The following is a 10,090-nucleotide window of genomic DNA, read 5'->3' on the forward strand; positions in this document are numbered from 1 at the left end:
AGAGGAGACTCGACGCCAAATACCTCCCGGTTTCCCCAAAGGAAAAGCACCCAGAATACCAGGGGGCAGAGAACATCGAGGTTGACCAAGACATCGAGGAATGGGAGGTCCGAAATGCGATGCAAGACCTGAACAGGCGTTCGGCGTCGGGCCCGGACCCCGTCAGCAACAAAGCGCTCAGAAACTTGAACGACGCGGCCGTGACGGCACTGACGGCGTACTTCAATAAATGCTGGAGGGCCGGCAAGCTACCACGCCAGTGGAAGGAAGCAAAAACCATCCTCATTCCGAAACCAGGCAAGTCGCCCGACATCGAGAATCTACGCCCAATATCCTTAACATCGTGCGTGGGTAAACTGCTAGAGCACATCTTAATGACCAGATGGCAACAGTACCTCGAAGAGGCAGAGCTCTACCCGGATTCTCTCGTCGGCTTTCGAAACAAGCTTGGAACGCAAGACGCCATGCTCCAACTCAAGAAGGAGATAGTAGACTACGAAACTCACACCAGCGACAACAGGGCAATACTGGGCCTGGACCTGCAGAGCGCCTTCGACAAAGTCCGGCACTCTGCGATCCTCGCCCAAGTGTCGCACCTGAACATGGGACAGAGATCTTACAATTACATTCGGGATTTCCTGACCGACCGCACGACTCACATCTGCGCCGGGGATCTCCAACTACCAGAGAAAACGCTCGGCAGCGAGGGGACACCACAAGGCGCGGTAATCTCTCCGCTGCTCTTCAACTTGGTCATGATCGAAGTCGCCAACCGGCTGCAGAGCGTCGATGGGGTACGCCACACGGTTTATGCCGACGATGTGACGCTGTGGGTCACCGGCGGCAGCGACGGCCACATAGAGAATACAATACAAGAAGCAGTAAAAACGATAGAGGACCAACTGAAGGGATCGGGGCTGGTGTGTTCCCCCGCAAAGTCGGAGCTGATGGTGATTCCACCCAGGGGAGCGAGCCGCAAGAAACAAACTATCCGAGACTGCGATAAAATCCGCATACGAACGCAAAGGGGGCACATCATCCCCGAGGTAGCCAAGATTAGAGTGCTGGGCATGATCATCGAACGCAGCAAAGTCAACGGGGCAACGGTCTCCAAGCTCGAAGCTAAGACCGGCACGGCACTGCGTCTCATACGCCGCGTCGCCAATAGAAGAAGCGGGATGAAGGAAGCAAGGCTCGTCAGACTGATTCAAACCTTCGTGATGAGCCATATAACCTACGTCGCCGCCTTCCATAATTGGCGGCAGTGCGAGCGGAAGAAGATCGACGCGATGATCCGCAAAGCTTACAAATCAGCATTAGGACTCCTAGGATGCACGAGCACGCAGAAGCTCGAAGCCCTGGGACTCCACAATAGCCTGGAAGAGATCGCCGAGGCACAGCAGACGGCGCAGCTCACCAGACTGTCGGGAACCAGGACCGGCAGATCTATCCTCAAACAACTAGGCATCGGAGCCAAGGAAGACGACCACCGGATGCAGGAGCAGATACCGCGGGAGCTGGGCAAGCACATCGTCGTGAGCCCAATCCCGCGGAACATGACTTCACATTCCATCAAGAAAGAAGAGAGGCGAGGGCCAAGGCGCTGATCGCGCTACACGCCGGCGATGAGGGAGCCGTGTTCGTGGACGCGGCCAGTTACAAGAACATCGGCGACGCCTTCAGCGTCAGCGTGATCGGAGCCAAAACGGGTGAGATCAGGATGGCGGCCAGCGTGCGGACCACTGTGCCCAGCCAGGCAGAAGAAGTGGCGGTAGCCCTCGCCATCGCGGACCCCAGAACGAAGACGGTGTTGTGCGACTCGCGAACGGCAGTGCGCAACTTTGCGAAACAGCGAGTGTGCAGTGCGGCAGTGCGCATCCTGCGAAAGGCCGAAGTCAACGGAGTCATCACCAGAGCGGTGATAAAGTGGTTTCCCGCCCACACGGGCGCGGAAGTGGCGGGCTCGCTGGGGTTCACCAACCACAACGAGACGGCCAACTCCGGGGCGCGTGGACTCGCCGGCCGCGCCCCGGTAACGGCCGCCGCCGACGTGGTGGATCGCCCAGAGAAGGACACCATGGACGCCTACAACGAGGTAACCCTGTGGTACCGGTTAGCCAGAAGAACGATGGCCCTGCCCCACCCCCATCTGACGCGGGAGGAGGCGGTGGTATTCCGCCAGTTACAGACTAACTCCGTGATAACCCCAGTGTTAGCAAAGCACCTGTGGCCGGAGGTATACGTAACAGACTTATGCAGACTGTGCGGGAAGGAAAGGGCCACGTTGGCCCACATCCTGGAAGACAGCGAATGCGCGAACGCGGACAACAGTGCAGACGTTCTCCCGCCCCTCATGGAGGAGGCGAAGAGATCCGAAGACTACGACGTCCAACACACGGCCGTCCAGCAGATCCTAGCGGCACTCGAGAAGCAGCGACCGGACGGGATGGAAGCAGAAAGGGTTAACCCGAGTACGCTGAAGCCCGCCGCGAGCGGCTCTCCCCGCTAAGAAGACGTCCGGCCACGTCGCCCCAAGAACCCACCTGAGAGGGTGGGATGATAGGGGTTACTGCAGGAGACCCATTAAAGTTGCTCTCTCTCTCTCTCTCTCTCTCTCTCGGCATTTCAGGCGCGTAGAGGAGAGGTGGATCGGCTTCGCCTTCGCGACCGAGTTGGTCTTTCCGGAATGACCCTTGACGTCGTGGACTTCGCACGCGCAATTTCAAATAAATCTCTTGCAGTCAATATCGGTCTAGTTTTTTTTTTCTCGCTTAACTTTATTTTATTGAGTGTGCCCCAGCTAGACTGCTTAAACAAAATTTTTTTTTTTTGTTTTCAGGGGTTTTTGTAAGTTAGCCACAAAGTTAGTTCCCAACCAGCAAGTTATCCCTTGAAGTCCTGCTGCATGCTACCTGAGGAAGAGAGTTAAAGATGGGAAATTTGTATTGGGATGTGCAAGAATGCCTTCCAAGGGGAAAGACATTGATGTGCATGCTCCGCCAAAGTGCTTACCCTGCTAACTTTCACCAAAAGGTGATGAATTTATGCCTACATTGCACCAAAAATTAATATCACTTTATAACTACTGAAACAAATAGGTCAGGCGTCGCAGTACAGCCAGACTGCTCCTGTAACATTGCGCGAATGGTTCAGAACTTCCGGTTATCACTTAGAATGACGTGTGATTTGATTCGATTTTCACACCGAGCATGACTCAGTACTTGGATGTTTCGCGATATCTCTCATTGTTTTCGGAACGTTCGTCCATTCTAAATATCTCCCTTAAGTTGGCTCCACACACCACCCGCTGGTGCACTGCCGAGAAGCTACGCCCGTGGAGTAGGCATTGCAATTCTGCATATGTCGCATTGCTACAGAGGAGCATTGCGTTAATTTTGAGATCTTTGTGTTATTGTCATAACGCAATCAACGAGCACTCACAATCCTAAAAAAACAAAACTACATTCATCTGCAGCCAACTTCCACACTAAAAAAAAACTGATCAAAGTTCCGAACAATTAGCCTCACCACAGAACGACAGATGACGCTGCTGTACCTTGCTGAATACGGTTGAGCAACGGACGACGCGTGTCGGCCACTCGTGAGCGATGGGCTCCCGCCTGGACGAGCGGTCGACCAGTCTTGCTCGTTCACGCTGGAATCCATCGCTCGCGAGTGGCTGACACGCGCTGTTCGTCTTTCGACCATATTCAGCAAGGTCTGGTTACGCCAAATGTCGTTCTGCGCCAACGGTGAGTGTCTGCAACTTTGATCACTCTCTTAAGATGCGAATCGGCCGTAGATGAATGTAATTTCTGGCTTTTTAGGATGATAAGTGCTCGTAGATTGAGGTATGATTATAGAACGAGAATCTCAAAACACGCTTTAGTGCCCCATTAAAAGGACACCGAACTGAAATTTGGATTCACAAAATAAGGACGCCGGAGCGTTGAACGGGACGCCACGAACTCCACAACATCACTCGTACCATCTCGTACATTGGTATCTCAAACAGGTGGCCGTACTTTTGGAAAAGAAGGCCGCGATCAAGTGAGGTCTTTGACGTCATTGTCCTCCGGGAGAATTCGAGAATGAGAGGAAGAGGCCTCGCGTCTCTCCGCCTCGCTTCGGTTCACCAGCTCAAAGGGACGTAGTGAGGAGGAGAGGGAACGGGAATCGTGACGTGACGTTTCTCGTCGGCCGTGTTCAGTCGTGCACTTCTTTACCAAAAATACAGCGATCCGTTATATATGTCGTTGTATCAGTGTTGTTTTGGGGGCTTTGCAGCGTCCCACCTATCCGTCTAGCCGTGCTTTGTGAGCTCGAAATTTCTCGCTTTGTTTTCTGCAGTCACATACAATAACAACACTAAGCCCTTCATAAAAAGAAAAAACAAAATTGGATGGACGTCTTGAGAAGTATTGGCTGTTCCAATGAGACATAGAACGGAAAAGAAAACCAAACTTCACAAAAAACTTCCATTTGTGTGCAAACCGGAATCAGACCGAAAATATTCAAATTTTTTTTGTTCTAGAATAAAACCGAAAAATAATCTTTGATCTTTTCAGTTCAAAAGCAAAAATTGGGCATGTGAAACCTGCAGAAGTTTGACGAAGTGCGAAGAAGCTTTACCCAAATCGCACACGGTCCTAAATAATATTAACACAAAGATGTGGAGGTGCCACCGACGACTCGCTTTGGGGTAACAGCCGGCCTCGTACCTGAGAAGATTTTCGCCGGCCCTTGCACGGAGTCTTTACCGTGTAAAACTGCGCAGGTAGCCCCAAAGTAAGCTGCAGGTCTCTTGTCTGCAGGTTTAAAATCCGACAAACGCACTTCACTGGGGCGTGGTTCATAACCCTAGTTGTTTTTTAATGCAAGTTGCCCGAGCTCCTTGTGCTGGTTGGGGAAAGGCGCGCATTAAAAGCGAAACCGGCTTGTGAAAGCCAACAGTGGATCGCCACTTCATCCAATATCGTCAGTAATCGGTTGCATTTTAAAGCTACAAATATATCCACTTGTTTTGCATGGCGCGAAGAACCGGCTATGCAAAATCAAATCGGGGGGTTTTACGAGCCAAACCGACGAAGTGCATTTGGAACACTTCAGCAGATGACGGAAAATTAATTTAGACCACCTGGGAATCATTTGACGTGCGACACAAAACTCGGTTACACGACCTTCTCCGCAATAAGCTTTTGTCAATTTGCGGGCACCTGGGCCGGGATTAGAACCTGCCACCTGGGGTCTGTAGGCCGGTGCCTTTCTTGGAGCCACAGAGGTGGCAAAGAAACTGGCAGTGTAGTGAGCGTGATGCACGACCGGTCATTACCTGAACAGCTGTGTCTTGGGGGCAGGGGGACCCGCAAGCTTGTCTGGTTGCGTGCTCCTTGACCTTGAACTCTGTCGGGTGCTGCACCTGCTTGGAGTGTTTTCTCTGCCCCACGGGCCATCCCAGTGGAAATGAACGCCCAGAGGAACTACAAACTTTCTTCGCGAAAGACGTCTTGCCTTGGCGACTTTGTTTGCACGCATCATCTTGTATATTTCGTTGTCTCATGCCAGCATCTTAATTATGGGTATTCAATCGCATTGCTTCCAGTTTCCAAAGAGGTAGCAATTCCTGATGCACACCAGACCGCCTCGAGGCTTGTCGCTGAACTGTCCAACCAATTCAAGGCTTGTTTCATAAATTATAATAAATAAAGAGAAGTATCATAAGAACCCGGTACCGAGAAGAAATGAGTGTTTATGTCACAAAATAAAATCTGTGGGCATTTAATCAACTTTGTAGCATCCTTCGCGTTTTTTTCTAGATGAATCCTTAAAACTTTATTTTAGATTGTGATATTTTATCTCGTTCCTTGCGATTCAAAAACTTGTAATCGTAATCTTAGTAATCTTTAAACTTGTATTGCAAAGAACTAACTTCGAACTTTTCAAACTTTTCATGGTCAATCTGTAAATGGAGTGGAAATCTTCAAACATGAGTTTTCACAAACTTGACAGCGTCAAACTTTTCAAATTGAAATCACCGCAAAAATTGAAACTTTTGAGTTTTTTTTTTTTTATTTAAACTTTAACGACCGAGGTTCCAAACTTTCTATAACTTTCAAACTCGAACCTCAGCAGGCTTCCGACATCCCTAGTTATGATTTTACCTAGTCAGCTAGTTGGGCTGAATGGATGTAGAAGGTACAACAGTATTTTTTTTTCTCTGCTACTAAGTTTCCAACGTCTTAACATAACTAATGATACAGCACCGTCTGAAACCACCACGCTGCAGGGACATTATTGAGTAGCAATCGTCGCTCAAAATAAAGCAGTGGGGAACACGCTTGCTTGGACAGCGAATTCGCATGTCTTGACATTGTACATACGCTCAGGTGGCATCGTAAATTATATATCTGTTGCATTATCTACATCTGGCCCACAATGCACTCATTGTTATACATTTCTAAATCGTGGTTTTCGTACACATTAACTTCTGTGAGTGGTTCATTTTCCGGTCTTAGACAACTAAAGGAAGTTTTGTGCCTTACTCACTTTGTGCTGCTGGGTAGCCTTTGACAAATAAATGCTATAGCACTGTTAGGTTCGTTGTGCTCTATTATAGACATTCAGAAGAGCAACCAGAATTTAACTTACCTTACTTAGATACGGTACAGGCTGTAACGTGGGTTAGCTTTGCAGGATTGTTTTGTTCTAAAAAAAGAAGCTCAGCTTATGCATGCAGTCTTCTCGTCGCTGCCTACATAAAAACGTGGTTTGATTTTGCAATGCAAACTATAGAGACCGAGTTAGGTAGATTGTACCATTTTGTTTGAACTTGCAAGTGCGGACGCATCGCGTCTTGGTAAACGCAGGTCTAGGGAAGAGAGACTTGAGATGCAGAGTCTTGTAAAGACAATGTGGCATTTCTTTTATTTTTAGTCTCTATATGTAGAATTGTATGGCATGGTAGACTAGCTTGTCTTACTGTTCAATGTTTTTTTTTTGGCTAACGTATTTATACTCTTGTCATACCAGCTGCCATGGCAATGGGCTACTCTCTGACGAAAATATGTACATCTGAAGGAGACCTGGCCCCATAAGCATCACAACTACAACATTGCTGCCACAGTACAGCTTGATACAATACTTAACGGCTTATTCAAGCGACCAAGTGGTGACAAGGGAATCTCGTGGCCACCCTCGGCAGGTAGTTTCGCCATTAAGGCGGCGGTTTTCACCCTTTGTTCAATCCCTATGGTGCTGTCATTGCCATTCAATTAATGGAATCAGGAAAGAGGCACTGTAGAAGCCTTGAATTAATGTTTTTTTTTCAGAACTCAATTATGATGAACCTAAATATTGGGGACATCAAGCGTTGCACAGAAATTCCAAACAATATTTGGTTTCTACAAAAGCATGCTGCTAGTTGCGAATTAATTTTTTTCAACTCAATGTGCCGGTTATTGCAGAACCTCCATGGACTTCAAGAAAAGTTAAACACAAGCATGATGTTGTAGTGCATTGTCATTTAATGGTATCACCTATCGCCATTCCACACTTTCATTCCAAGTGTGGCGTGTGTGTCGTCATGGATAAAATATTCGTGGCTATTTAGTTCCTTTGTAGCTCATGAGGGAATTAGATGTAGCTCCTTTCCCTCCAGGGGGACCACCGTGAATCCTGTCGGAGAAAAATGAGATGTCTGGCTCCTTGCCGTTTATGGCAGAGCTTATTCGACACGAACTTAGACAACACGGGTTCTGACCTGGCATATGTACAGTCGCACAACTGGTACATTCTGTTGGCCCCTTAGCTGGCGGTGCAGTGGAAGCTACATACTTGCTGGATCAGTTCTTCCAGTGTTTGTCATCTGATCACGCTCACGCCCACATCCATGCACCGGGAGCAGGGTCCGGGGATGAGAGGAAGGTGATTGATAGGTCCCCTGAATGTGTAGCTCCCTCGGCACTGTAAGCTTGTTGGTGAACAGAACATAGGAAACAGATAATTACGTTGCATTAGCACTAAATGACAAAAAGTTGGTTGATGTGATTTGTAGGCTTATATGAGGCCTCTGATTGAGTGCCGCATTGGAAACTTGTGGCCAAAATCGAAACATTTGAGATGAAACGAGCAATAATAATCTGGATTGCTTCCCACCCAACAAAGTGAAGCCAAAGTGTACAAAGCAACGGTAATGTTTCAAACCCTCTGACACACTACACAGCACACCCCCTGAAACACAGGTCGGGCTGTGGGGACGATTGTACTATTTACTCACTGATGAGCACTTCGGATAAGCAAACATCATTTAATAGTGTAGCGGTTACCGCTTACAAGCTGTTCATTTACTGGACGTCCGCTTGCTTTGCTCGTAGGCTTCGAACTCTGTCGCGAGCACTCCGCGTTCTTCTCCTCGTTGTCTTCTTTTCCGCGACACCACATTCGCTACATTATCCCCCTCCCGTCTTCTGGAATTTTATTCAAGTTTAACGAAATCCTTCATACAACGACAGTCGATCACAATGAACCACGAGAGCCCGGGATCGATCGTTTTGACGTATGCGATAGACCACGTCACAGAGCCGTTTCCCGATATTAAAGGTTCCCTGCCAGTGACGCTGCAGCTATGGGGACAGTTCTCGTTTGCGAACCTGGTTATACAACCATACCCTGTCGCCTGGTGAAAAAAGGCGTGATGTGACGTGTGCGTCATACTGGCTCTTCATGCGAGCGAGGCCGCTTGACAGCCGTTGCCGAGGAAATCAGGGTTGGGCAGTATCGCGATAGTATTTCAGAAATACTTTTTGTATCAATATTTCTGTATCGCGATACCTTTTTTTTCACCAGTATCTGTATTCCTGTATTGAAATACATTTTGAATGACTGTTTGTATCGCGATACAATCAGGGTGAAATGTATATCGTTACATTTCTTGAGAAATACCGCCCCCCCCCCCCCCCCCCAAAAAAAAAAATATATAAATCCGAAAGATTTTTTTTTTTTTTTTACTTCTGACGACAACAGGGTCAAGGAGATGCTGGGGCATTGTTACCATGCTGACCAAGGTTCCTTCTGATTCTACAACCTATTTTTCTGTGCGTCCTTTTCTCTCTTCTGAGAAGACTTGCGTAGAGTCGGGACTCAAACCAGGTGGCGTGCCAGGAGCGAAGTCAGAGCATCTTGTGCCGCAGGTTCTTAGGTAGGGGTTTCTTGAGTCATTGTTTGCTGGCATCCAAAGCCTGCTGCTAACCGTCTTTTTTGCCTTAGCGTACACAGTACGCCCAGCCGGCAAAGCTGATTCACAGCCCATTGCAGCATGAGCCTCGCGGTGGTTGACTTGAAATAGTAGGATGACTTACGCAGTAAAGTTCAGCACATATTCGAATGCGTCTGCGGCTGCGCCCGTAATATTGCACGGCTCAAGGGTACGTCATCAGCCGACGTCAAAGTGACCCGCTGCTCTGGTGATCCGAAACCCAGGAAGGAGGTCAGACGTGGCCTCACTGTGCCGACCCAGACTTCGTACACCTGCGACTCGACTCGAGCGCGCTGTTTCTCGGGGAGCTTGCACCTGTGCCGGCAATATCACGTCGCCATCCAGGAGGTCTCTATCAGGAGTATGCAAGACGAAACTTGAGGATTGCAATCCATGCGTGGGTGGCGGAGGTTCGGTAGGAAGGACCTTCACAACAGGGATGCTACCGTATCGTTTCATCAACCGTAACAAAAGGCATGTGTTCCAGGATGCTTTAGGTGGTCCACTATTCTCGAAAATTCCAAATGACACTGCCGGCATGATCTTCAACGAGGTAACCTACAACGAAAGCACGTATTGGCCTTTCATACAACAGCGCGGGAAAGTTTTTTGTTCAAGGTCACACCTGCAAAGAATACGAGTTCATTCCACCGTGACGTCATGTGATAAATGTTGACAGGGGCGTCCTTATTTGACAGGGGCATGGTGACATTTTGATGGAATTTAGGATGACAGAATTTATATAGAGGTCGAAGTCTTTTCGCATCCCTCGTCACACAGACAGGATGCCAGGGAAGGGACCGCGGTGAGTCTTTGATGGAACGTTTTTTTTTTTTT

This window comes from Ixodes scapularis, unplaced genomic scaffold (genome assembly GCF_016920785.2).
Source record: "Ixodes scapularis isolate PalLabHiFi unplaced genomic scaffold, ASM1692078v2 PGA_scaffold6__148_contigs__length_123643588, whole genome shotgun sequence".
NCBI classification, from domain to species: domain Eukaryota; kingdom Metazoa; phylum Arthropoda; class Arachnida; order Ixodida; family Ixodidae; genus Ixodes; species Ixodes scapularis.